Consider the following 13209-nt stretch of genomic DNA (forward strand, 5'->3'; position numbering starts at 1 on the left):
TGGAACCTTTTAATATTGGCATCACATTAGCTATCCTCCAGTCATCTGGTACAGAAGCTGATTTAAATGATAGGTTACATACCACAGTTGTTAGTTCTGCAATTTCACATTTGAGTTTCTTCAGGACCAGATGGTATTCACCCAAGAGGTCTGGTGACTTATTACTGTTTAGTTTATCAATTTGTTCCAAAACCTCCTCTAATGACACCTCAGTCTGGGACAGTTCCTCAGATTTGTTCACCTAAAAAGAATGGCTCAGGTTTGGGAATCTCCCTCACATCCTCAGCCATGAAGACCGATGCAAAGAATTAATTTAGTTTCTTCGCAGTGGCCTTATTGTCCTTGAGTGCTCCTTTAGCATCTTGATCGTCCAGTGGCCCCAGTGATTGTTTAGCAGGCTTCCTGCTTCTGATGTGCTTACAATTTTTTTTGCTATTACTTTTTGAGTCTTTGGCTAGTTGAGCTTCAAATTCTTTTTTGGCCTTCCTAATTATATTTTCACACTTAACTTGTAAGTTTATGGACCTTTCTATTTTCCTCAATAGGATTTAACTTTCACTTTTTAAAGGGTGCTTCTTTGCCTCTCACTGTTTCTTTTACTTTGTTTAGCCGCAGTGGTACTTTTTTGGTTCTCTTACTATGTTTTTTAATTAGGGGTATACATTTAAGTTGAGCCTCTATTATGGTGTCTTTAAAAAGTTTCCCTGCAGCTTGCAGGGATTTCAATTTTGGCACTGTACCTCTTAATTTCTGTTTAATTAACTTCCTCACTTTTGTGGCGTTCCCCTTTCTGAAATTAAATGCTACCATGTTGTGCTGCTGTGGTGGTTTCCCTGCCACAGAGATGTTAAATTCAATTATAGTGTGGTCACTATTACCAAGCAGTTCAGCTATATTCACCTTTTGGACCAGATCCTGTGCTCCACTTAGGACTAAATCAGGAATAGCCTCTCCCCTGGTGGTTTCCAGGACTAGCTGCTTCCAGAAGCAGTCATTTAAGGTGTCAAGAAACTTTATCTCTGCGTCCCATCCTGTGATGATGTGTACCCAGTCAAGATGAGGATAGTTGAAATCCCCCATCATTATTGATTTTTTTATAGCACCTCTAATCTCCCTGGGCATTTCACAGTCACTATCACCATCCTGGTCAGTAGTATATCCCTACTGCTATATTCTTATCATTCAAGCATGGAATTACTATCTATAGAGATTCTATGGCATTGTTTGGTTCATTTAAGATTTTTACTTCATTTGATTCTATGATTTCTTTGACATAGAGTGCCACTTCCCCACCAGCATGACCTGTTCTTCTGATATATTTTGTACCCTGGTATTACTCTGTCCCATTGATTATCTCATTGGGGCTGCCTACCCACCCATCTAGGTGCCAATGTGGAAAATATCATTTATATAGCTGTCACCTACTGCACACTCCATTATGTATGTGAGGGTAAATGGAAGTGCTTCCATCCTGAGTGGACTCAGGACAAGTCCGGTTTACAAACTCTGTACAGGCAACCAGATCACAGCCTTGTGCACGCTGGTCCTGGCACCCAGAGAGCAAGGGAAATCAGGGATTCTGTAGGTGTGCACCTCTTGACACAGCAGGGAGGCAGAGGGTGATATATATCTGTGCCAAGGAACACCTTCAAACCCTGTGCAACTGCTGGAAAAGCACATGAGAGAACACTGGCATATACTAGTGGCACTACCTACCTTTTTGAGGGTTTTGTTTCCTGGTAACTGAAGGTCATTAGCCATTCATTCCTGTAACAAGTCACACATTACAGACAGTTATAAAAGGCATTTCCGCTGGGTTAACACTTTAAGAGTGGGTTTGTGCTGTGGAGGGTAGCAGCTGGTTGTGATGCAGTGCTTGTGCGATGCTTTCCTCTTCGCTGTTCACACCTGTTTGCAAATCTGTTATTGGGAGTACTCAATCTCTCTGAATGGCCGTATCCACATCTTCTTTGAAGAGGGTGCATCAATTTTTTTTAACTGTTCTTTGTCAGTGGTGCTAACGGCACTTAGCAGCCATTATCCAGCACTAAAGTTGCTACTAAGGTTGAAACTGGGCAAGGTTTGTGGAAGCAGGGAGAAAGGAGGGGTTGTTTAATCAGTGGGCAATGGCAGATGCCTGTATTGATACTTGAATTGTGTTTTGATTTACTGCATGTTAACCAAGCCATAAAGACACTTATCTACCCACTTTCAGGGTTGTGACCTCTACTGTGCTGAGAACTAGCAGTGCTTTCTGTAAGCACACAACACTGACTGAACTTTTTCCATCCCTCCCAGGTATCCTTGGGACTCAGGATATTTCTGAACCTGGGGGAGGGGAGGAGCTGTGGGTGTGCGACAGACAGAAAAGTGTTTGTTTGCAGTATCATGACACCAGCCAGTTACGCCCTTCCAATTCATGTGCTGTGAATTGTGGGGCCCAATCCCAAACTCTAAAACACCTTATATTCATCATCCTTAGGAAGAAGGGTCCACACACAAGTCAAGGAAACTATAACATTTATTAAAAATACTTTGGAACATGTAAGTAAAATATTTTTTAAAAGACATATAAACCAGCAAAACATAATGGGACTGAATCTGTGAACAATGACGTGTTAATGTCTCTGCACCTGTGTCCTTGCCCTCTCCTTTTTTTTTTTTTTTTTTTTACATCAGTAGATTCCCTTCTTTCCTTCCTGCTGCATGGCTTCAGCTGCATAGCATGCAACCATCGGTTCACCACCCCTTTTCATCCTTTCCCAAACCAGGTTTACGTCAATTTAACCACATCTCTCAGGGGTATTGATTTTTCACACCCTGAGCAATGTAGTTATACTGACCGAATTTCCTCAGCCAACTTAGATAACAACACCTCTGCTGCCAAACTGAAACAGTTCTTCTGACAGGCAGTGTTAACTGCTGTGTTGTTCGTGTTTTTCTGATTGAACTTACCAGGTATTTCACACCCTTCCTTCCCTTTTTTATTTTTATTTTTTAATTATCAGCATTCTCTTTGACAGTCAATAACCACATGGATCGAGTCCCCTCCTCTCTAGGGTAAGGATACTGTTGCTGGGGAGGGGGATCCTGTCCCTCAACCTGGATGCACACATCAGTACTCCCACATTCAAACAAAAACTTCAGGAAATAGCACACAATTCCAGAACCTCAGCATCTGTCACATGTTCCCTCTAATTTAAAGAATAAACCCCTTTAACTGTAAACACTGCAGTGAGCCATTAGTATGGAAAGGTTCTCATTTACCTGTGATGAATTCCACAGCAAAAGGTTAGCCAAATCCACCTTAAAACCCCTGGCTTTCATTCACTCTACTCCTAAAATTTCCCTACAAGCATCAGCCACAAAGACATCAAAGGGTTTAGCAAGCCAGTGAGTGGTTCCGTGCCTTGTCACACAACAGCATATTACCATGACTGACATCTCCCACCTGGATTCTAGATGTTAAAGAGACAGACATCCCACTAGTAGGCAAGTTTTGCTTATGAATGCCTCCTCTAACTGATATGTTGGGGGCATCCCTACTCATCCAAGATAATGCAGGTAAGAATTCTGGATGAGTGGGAGGCGGCTGAGTATCCCTTTTGGAGGACGGAGGAAATGGTTCTAGTCAGCAGAACACTCCCATCCTTGGGGTCAGTTCCTGAAGCCTTTGCACCTCATGCAAGGTGATCCATAGGTGCCCATGGCCACTCTCCTTCACACCTTCTCCGATAACCAGGGGGTCCTGGACTACCCTCCCTCAGAATTGGGCTTCTGCCACTTTCAACTCTGAATGCTTTAGCCTCGTCCAGTGTGCCCTGGAGGGTAAGAATAAGGACATGACAAAAAGCACATGCCACTTTTTCAGCCAAAGGCTGAACATTAGTACTACCCCATCAAACCCCATTTTAACTGCCTCTTTAACTTCTGCAAGTAGCCCATCTACAACAAGTTGTAGGGAGTCTGGATCATCAAAAGAGGAATTATTAGTGACCAGAAAACAAGCAAAGAAAAGTCATTCTTCATATTCTGCAGGGGGTTCCTTAGTTTTCAGCTCCACAGCACCAACAATGATGATTGCTGCGTCAGATCCAAATAAAATTCAGATAATCTCTGAACACAAGAACTGCCACTGTCCCTGACTCTAGCCCTGTGGAATATGCAGCCAAACCCCAGGATCCACTTCCTTCTCCAAAACTGTCTCCTCTAGTCAGATCACAAAATTCAGCCCACACCCTAACTTTCACAAACCACTTTAACACTTTCTCTATGCCCCTGCTTCTGGGACAAGGTCCTATCAGCCATAATGAAAGAAATATCTCCACTGGTGAAAGATTTTTAACCTTCACTTCCCTTTGTGTACCACCCTGATTGTTTTGGACTGTGACAGTCACCTATAAGCATTTTAGAGTCCAGATTGTTCAAGGAAGGAAAAAAGGGATTATAAAAAGGTGGAGCCTCCTGACTATTAATATAATCCTCCTCACTATATTAATGCTTTCTCCTCCCAAAAGTTTCACTGTCTGATTAAAAGTGCCTGTCACGTCTCTCTCTTCTCCAATTGCATGGCTTCTAGCTGTGCTTGCAGAATGCTTTCTGCGCCTTCAGACTCACATTCTCACTCAAAGCCTTAGAATAGTAAAAAGAAAAGGAGTACTTGTGGCACCTTAGAGACTAACAAATTTATCTGAGCATCCGATGAAGTGAGCTGTAGCTCACGAAAGCTTGTGCTCAAATAAATTTGTTAGTCTCTAAGGTGCCACAAGTCCTCCTTTTCTTTTTGCGGATACAGACTAACACAGCTGCTACTCTGAAACCTGTCAAAATAGTAAAACACTGTGCCTGTAACTCAGTGACCTTGTTTCTCAGTTCTTGTATCTCACCCTTTGCATTTCTATAACTTGAGTTTCATATTTTCTGCATTCCATTGTTTCACAAAAGCTCTGGCTGCCACTAGCAAACCCTAAACAACTACAGCTTTTACCCTCTTCTTGGCAACTTTTTGTTGCCAGATAAATAGCATTCCGGGAGATTAGCCACTGCCTCCAGCCAGATACTTATCTATATATCTCCCCAGTGACTCCTTCACTTAAACTCCTTCAACCTCTCAATACTCTTAAGTCATGGGCCCTGGGATATTGGTTGTTAACCCCAATCTACATTCTGGCTGGCTTGCCAAAATATTGGATTGAGATTCACTTCACTCCCAACACTGGCCACTGTCAGAACTTGGAAGACAGGATACCGGGTTAGGTGGACCATTGTCCTAACCCACCATGGCCATTCTTATGATCTTATAACATAACTTTGTGGCAGAAGCCCACAATTTTGATACTTTTCAGCATTCCAGGAATGTGACTGTTAGGCTTTGTCTACACTGGCACTTTTGTCGCTCAGGGGTGTGAAAAACAACACACCCCCGCCCACGGAATGACAAAAGTTTTAGCAATGAAAAGCACTGGTGTGGACAGCGCTTTGTTGGAGGTGGCTTTATGTTGTTGCTGTGTGAGAGCTCTCCCAGCACACCTTGCAACAGCGCGGCCGCAGTGGCACAGCTGCGTTGTTGTAAGGTGCGCAGTGTAGACATAGCCTTAGACTATCCTTGGTTCTCAGACAACTTTTGCAGCCCATGAGGAAGGAGTAGAGGTAAGAAATATCTACTAATGGTAAGAAATATGTACTAATGGTTTAAAAATGTTCATAATGTCTCAATTACCAGTTTGAAAGTTCTTCTTAAAAGGCTGGCCAACATTTGGAGAACATGAGTTTTCAAGGTACCAGAATGGAAAAGAGGTGGCTTTCCAGTCTCGTGGTGAGATCTGGCAATCTATGCCAGAGAGATGTTTCTGCTAATGTTCATACTTTGACATATTGCTGAGTGGAGAGGTCTGGCCAGCTATGAAGGTGAACCAAGCAGCTTTGTACTGCCGTTGAACCTCAAGAACCAGATGGAGTTTCTGCTACACCAGAAATTTTGCTGAAATATGCTTACATGACTGGAAAGCAATTTGACTAGAAATTGACTATATTCTCAACTGTCACATGGAATTTCCATGCAAAAGGAGATGTGAACCACAAAAACTGCCCACTCTGGCATCACCAGAAAATTCAGCCCCTGTTCCTACCTAACAACAGAGAAATGGACAGGGAAAGAAAGATGAGGTGGGTGATGTATTATCCTCAGTCTGAATAAGAGTTCTGTGTAAGCTCAAAAGCTTGTCTCTTTTACCAACAGAAATGGATACAGTAAAGATATTATCTCTCACACCTTGTTTCTCTAATATCCTGGAGCCAACATGGCTACAACAACACCACATACAGGGAAAGAAAGAGGAAACACTGCAACTTTATTTGGTTCCCTGAAGTTTCAGGTCAGCACCACACATCCCTTGCCTCTCCACTGCAAAGGGACACCACAGTGTGTTTATCCAACTGCCAGTCCAGATCTTTCTCCCACCCCCATTTCCCTCAGTTCCTGCAGCATGGCTCAGTGCGGGGAGAGGCCAGACACCAGGGACCAGGATGGTAAAAATGTTGTAATCTTCCAAAGGAGAAAGGAGTGCTGTGACTAACTTTTCCTCAGACAACCAAAATGCTCCCTTCCCCATTTCTGGACCTATCTGCCCTCCACCTCAACCTTTTCCTCCATTCTGTAACGGGATAGTAAGAGCGGGGGTGGGGGGTATAGAAGCACTGAAACTGTGTAATCTTCCAAGGAACAAAAGACCAGCCATTACTACGTTTACACAAACAACTGTCAGTTTCCTGCAACTGTCACATCCCCAACTGGGACCTTTCTAAGTCTGTTCCCTTCCTTCCCCCAGTTCATGTGGACCCAGGATCATTGCTGCCTGCATGCTGGCTGAGAAATGCACAGACACAGGGGCACACGATTTTTAGTTAATAATCTGTTTTTTCAGACAGTGATTCATCTGAAATCAATAAAATAATTGATCTATGGCTGTATCTTGCTCATGGACCATTTAAGGGTTGAAGTGGAGCTCAGGCTGGGCTTAAAATCAGGAATGTAGCAATAGAGTAAAAAGAAAGGTACTACAAGTACTCCTTTTCTTTTTGCGAATACAGACTAACACGGCTGTTACTCTATTGCCAGGTTTCAGAGTCAGAGGAGATATCGGTGGGTTCTGGTTCCTGCCATCATGGCTTGGCGCCTCCTTGGGTTCATTGGGAGGGGCGGGGGATGTTTCCTTAACTGGCTTCTCTGAGTAGAAGTGCAAAAGCACATGCTCCTTGTCCTCCGGTTCCTGCTGCCTCCTCCCTCTGGTGGCCCGTATTCCTATTAGACAATGAGGCTAGTGGGATAGAAGAGGGAATTGTGAGCCACTTCAGGCTCTGTAATGGAAGCCCTAGATAGCACCCTGGCCAACTCCTCATAGAAGGGGGGTATGTACAATGAGCCCTCCTGGAACAACTGTTTGAATATTTTGCCCTTCTTTACAGGAGCCTCAAGTGCTTGATGCATTCTTGGCATGGAGCTGGAGTCCACTCAATGCCTGCCTGCTCCAGCCTTTGTGAAATTTACCAGTACAGCTGTACGTTTGTGTCACTCCAGGCAAAGTCATAGAAGATGGCCTACTCCTACCACAGTGATCAGCACCCGGGTGGGCTCAGTGGACCAGAAAGCTACTCTTGGAGCAGGATCCATGTTCACCTGTATTGATCTGTAAAGAGTGCAGCAGGAAGCTTTTCTGATGTGGTCAGTGTAGCTCACTATTACAAGTGAAAATGCAGGGCCAGGAACCTTTATAGATTTGGTTCAGAGTCAGGAAGAAAAGGCTTCAGTGCTTTGTGGGACTGGAGTGGAAGAACTATTGAAACTCAAGACCTGTGCCCTCCCCTGACCCCCATCCACACTATACACTGGTACAGGGATGGTGCTGTGACACCTCTGACGGTGTGAACTGATCCAGTCTTCTCAGGTGTAGCGGCTTACTCACCATCAGACACATACTTCTGCCATTTAGATGTGCATAATAGAGGGGTTGTGGCAGAACCACGTGCATGGACACATGTAAAGTCATTAGTGTAGACAAAGCTAAAGAATTCAGTTAGGATCCCCGGAGAGGTATAAAAACACTTTAAAAACAATCACAAGAAATTGCTGTGCAATCGATTAACCAGGCAATACTTTGCCAGTCTATTGTCTTTCATCTAGTGATCTCATGTGCTTTGCAAATAATTATAAAAGGGCTGCTGCAGTATGTGCTCCCTTGAGACAGTGGCGGAATCGAGTCTGCTGTTGTGGCATTTCTTTCCACCACCTATGCTGGCTGAAGTTTGAGAGACAATATGGCCTGTTATATAATATGAATTATAATTGTACTGTTATGCATATTTTTCGCAGCGCACTTTATTTAATCTCCTAGACTTAATCTGTTCTCAGTGACATTGGTGTCAAATAAAAGTAACTCCACTGAGTAGTTACTTATCCAGAAACCATTCACTTTAATGGAGTTATTCAGCTTTATGCCAGTGTAATTACAGGATGTGGCCCCTTGGTGCAGAGCATTTAAAGTAATCTGCATTTAATGAACAGATCATATGGAAGTTTATATTTGTGGGCAGGCCTCATGTATTCCATGGCATAAACCCAAGTTCTGTAGCAAGAACCCATAAAATCAAACTTAAGTATAAGATATTAACTTATATTGGAGACCTGCAATACCCACCTTTTAATAGAATGTTTAAAAAAATTATACAAATTGGAAATATAAATGGTTCAGTGGAAAGAAAGTAATTGTATCAGTTGTGTTACCAAAGGAATACTGCTCAGTGTAAACTGTCCTCTAAATGACCTTGATGCCATAGGTTAAATTCCCACATACCGTATTACTCAAATAATTTTTGAAATAAGTGATCAGTGGAAAACATGTTTAGTAATTGGAACAGATTTGTGAGTAGGTAAAATGTATTTTTCTCTTGTCATCCACATCAACAGGGAATGTTACAAGATATTATTTTTTGTTATTAGTATTCAATTTACTGTATATTTTAGGTCTGTCAAGTGATTAAAAAATCGGGGATTAATCGCACTGTTAATAATAGAATACCATTTATTTAAATATTTTGATGTTTTCTACATTTTCAAATATATTGATTTTAATTACCACACAGAATACAAAGTGCATGGTGCTCACTTTATATTACACCTCTACCCTGATATAACGCTGTCCTCGGGAACCAAAAAAATCTTACGGCGTTATAGGTGAAACTGCATTATTTTGAACTTGCTTTGATCCACTGGAGCGCGCAGCCCCGCCCCCCTGGAGCGCTGCTTTACTGCGTTCTAGCCAAATTTGTGTTATATCAGGTCGTGTTATATGGGGGCAGAGGTATTTTTTATAACAAATATATTTTCAAAGTAAAAAACGAGACAGTATTTTTCAATTCAGCTAATACAAATAATGTAGCGCAATCTCTTTATCGTGAAAGTTGAACTTACAAATGTAGAATTATGTAAACAAAAAATAACTGCACTCAAAAATAAGACAATGTAAAACTTTAGAGCCTCCATGTCCACTCAGTCCTACTTCTTGTTCAGCCAATTGCTCAGACAAACAAGTTTGTTTACATTTGCAGGAGATAATGCTTCTTGCTTATAATGTCACCTGAAAGTGACAACAGGTGTTTACATGGCACTGTTGTAACTGGTGTTGCAAGATATTTACATGCCAGATGCGCTAAAGATTCATGTCCCTTCATGCTTCAACCACCATTCCAGAGAACATGTGTCCATGCTGATGATGGGTTTTGCTCAATAACAGTCCAAAGCAGTGCGGCCTCGCACACATTCATTTTCATCATCTGAGTCAGATGCCACCAGCAGAAGGTTCATTTTTGTTTTTGGTGGTTCAGTTCTTTAGTTTCTGCATCGGAGTGTTGTTCTTTTAAGACTTCAAAAAGGATGCTCCACATCTGTGTGTTAATTTTTTTTTAAATTAAATCATCTGATGTTTGTTTAAACATCTGTGTTTTAATTAAAATCAATATATTTGAAAATGTAGAAACCTATCCAAAAATATTTAATACATTTCAATTGGTATTGTATTATTTAACAGTGTGATTAAAAGTGCAATTAATCGCGATTAATTTTTTTAATCATAATTATTTTTAGTTAATCGTGTGAGCTAACTGTGTGATTAATCAACAGCCTTAATTTACCATATCATTCAAAGAAGCTATTGTAAGATTTCTTGGCATTAAATGAACAAAATTTGCAATGGCAACAACAATCTAGAATGTATGAGTGTGTTATCTTATGAGGTCCATTGTTTCAGTTTGTTTACATGTTAGTGTAAAGGAGATTGTGTAAACTCAATTTTGGATTAAATGAAAATTATACAATGTGTATATGATACACAGTCATATCTGCATAGCAGTGTTATCTTTACAGGGAATCTCTATTCTAGGAATTCTTTGTAGTCTTTAGTAGGCACCCACTTGTAATTCTCAAACTACAGAATCTTGGTGGGTTGTGTTTCTCTGCTCAAATACTATTTTTTCTCCTTGGCCTCAGTCCTGTTTCCAAACTAGGAAATGGTTAGCATCTCTTTCCCTCACCCACAATGGTGATTGTTTGTTTTTCTTTCAATATGTGGCTTTGTTAAGGGTATAGGTGGAGCTATGGAGCCCAGAAAATGGCTTGGCTTGTGCTCCTTAGCATGCACAGATTTTTTTAGAAAAGCCATGCTGGGTAAGGAAGCAAACTGGTTAAGGTTGGAAGATGTAATGTGCTGTCTTATTTAAGCACAGTAGAAGTATACACCCTGCTTTAGTTGTAATAAAAAGTAACACTTGGACTAATAGTTTTACATATTAAATCAGTAAATCATGAGGATAAATTGGAAATCAGCAAAGAATTAGTGGTGTCAATCTGCTCCAGAATTCTGCAATAGAAAGAACATTAGCAATGTGGTCTAGTGGACTGAGCACATTGCTGGGAGTCAGAAGACCAGAGTCCTATTTCCAGCACTCCCACTGACTCATTCTGTGACATTGGACAAGTGACTTAAACCTACATTTTCAAAAATGGTCTCTAATTTTGGGTGCCTCAATTTTTGGATATGCAGCTTTACACACCTACAGCTTTATTTTCAAAGGTGCTGAGCATCTGTAGCTCCCGTTGACATCAATCCTGGGCCCTAGGTATCTAAATCTGGGACCCAGAAACCAACAAGAGCAAACTGAAATGCCAATTTTGAAAACGTGGGTCTCAACTTCCCTGTGCTTTAGCTATCCCCTCTGCAAAATGGGGATTAAATGTTTTTATCCACTTTTGTAAAGTACCTTGAGATCTACAGATGAAAAAGTTCTCTGTGACAAATTATTATTATTATATCTCATTGATCATGATGAAAAGTTTAATTATTACTTAAAAGACTATCAAAATTTCACAATGTAGTCATTCTAAACAGAAATAGTTCAATTACGTATTGAATAGTGCTTGGCACTTACATAGCATTTTAATATTTGTACAGTGATTTCAAAATGACTCTGAAACCTGTCATTATGCAAGGCACTGAATTTAGCCGTATAGAGTGGAAATCTATCAACTTCATGAATTTTTAAATTTGTTAGTCTCTAAGGTGTCACAAGTACTCCTTTTCTTTTTGCGAATACAGACTAACACGCCTGCTACTCTGAAACCTGTCATTATTATCCCTGTTTTACAAAAGGAGAAAATGATACTCAGAGATGCTAAATTATTTCCACAAGACCACACAGATTCAGGAGCAGATTCATGACTAGAATCCAGTTCTTATACAATACTTCCTGCTCTACCCACTAAATCAGCGGTGCTCAAACTGTGGTGGTCTACAGACAGAGGTTGGCCACATGGTTCTGATTCTCTTTCTTGTGTCCAGCTGCTAAATCACATTAAAAGGCAGCTAAAAATACATCCCTAATATTACCTTTCCTTTCCCCACAGGGGAGATAATCTGCTCCATTATCAGTGGGTGGTGATATGATCCATAAGATTCTTTCTTTGAAAGTCAGAGAATCTTTGCACTCGATATTGCTAGTACTCCACTAAAATCTGATTTTGATTTTACTGTTTTAAATTTATTTCTTCAGCTTGCTGAATATCAAATGCTACTGGTTAATTTTCTCAATTTAAATACCAAAAGAAGTAGAACTAAGACAGCAAATGAAAGGATTTATAATGCCATATACAATGGGTTATATGTGTAAAACTGACTCAAATATTTAAGAGTTGCAAGTGAACCAACATGATTTATAGTATTGCCCTGAAACTCCTAAGCACTTCAAAACTAGTAGGTAGAAACACAGTGCATACATAGCGCCTACCCAAGGTTACCATTTGTGACACTGCAATGCATTATGATGACACTGGGTCACATCACATCAAAATATAATTATGTTGCAATTCAGCATTGTGATGTGATGGCTCTGAGCCCTGGAATTTTATTTTGGAACCTGTGGATGTCCTGCAAGCATTGCTTGAGGGATGCAAAACCACATCAATATGTTCAGTGCTGTCCAATAAAAAGCTAGAAGTGGCAATATGCCAATTGACTCAGCTCATTCACCAACACAACTGCAGTTTATTGCCTGATATTAACAAGGCCCCCAAGTCGTGCTGTTGTCCAACCTTGGATACAGTAATGAATAAGAGCAGTTAGGCCTATGAGCATCTTTACTGAGTGTTTGACTACAGTGTATTAGATTTCATGAAAACTTGAGGAATACTCAGTAAGAACAGGAACACAGGATGACCAAATAAGCCAATGCAAGGCATCCATTTCTTGGAGGAGAAAAAAAATGCCTGTGTCAGACTACGACTTCAGCTGCTGCAGTTGCACCACTGTAGCACTTCAGTGTAGACACTCACTACAGTGAGGGAGAGGTGCTCCTGTTGCTGTAGTTAATCCGCCTCCTCAAGAGGTGGTAGATGGTTTGACAGATGAATTTTTCCATTAACCTAATGCTGTCCAGAGAGGGGTTAGGTCGGCTTAACTAGGTTGGATGTGGTGTGGATTTTTCACACAAGAATGACCTAGCTGGGTTGATGTAACTTTTTAGTGTCGACCCGGCCCTAGTATATTCCTTGAAAATGTATCCAATGGCACAGGTTTTCACATTCTTTCAAGTGTGGACCACGTTATAATAGACAGGCATTTTCTTGTAGATTTGTCTCCCCTCCCATTTTCAGTCACATCCTTG

This window comes from Lepidochelys olivacea, assembly GCF_965140295.1.
Source record: "Lepidochelys olivacea isolate rLepOli2 genome assembly, chromosome: 10".
Taxonomy (NCBI): domain Eukaryota; kingdom Metazoa; phylum Chordata; order Testudines; family Cheloniidae; genus Lepidochelys; species Lepidochelys olivacea.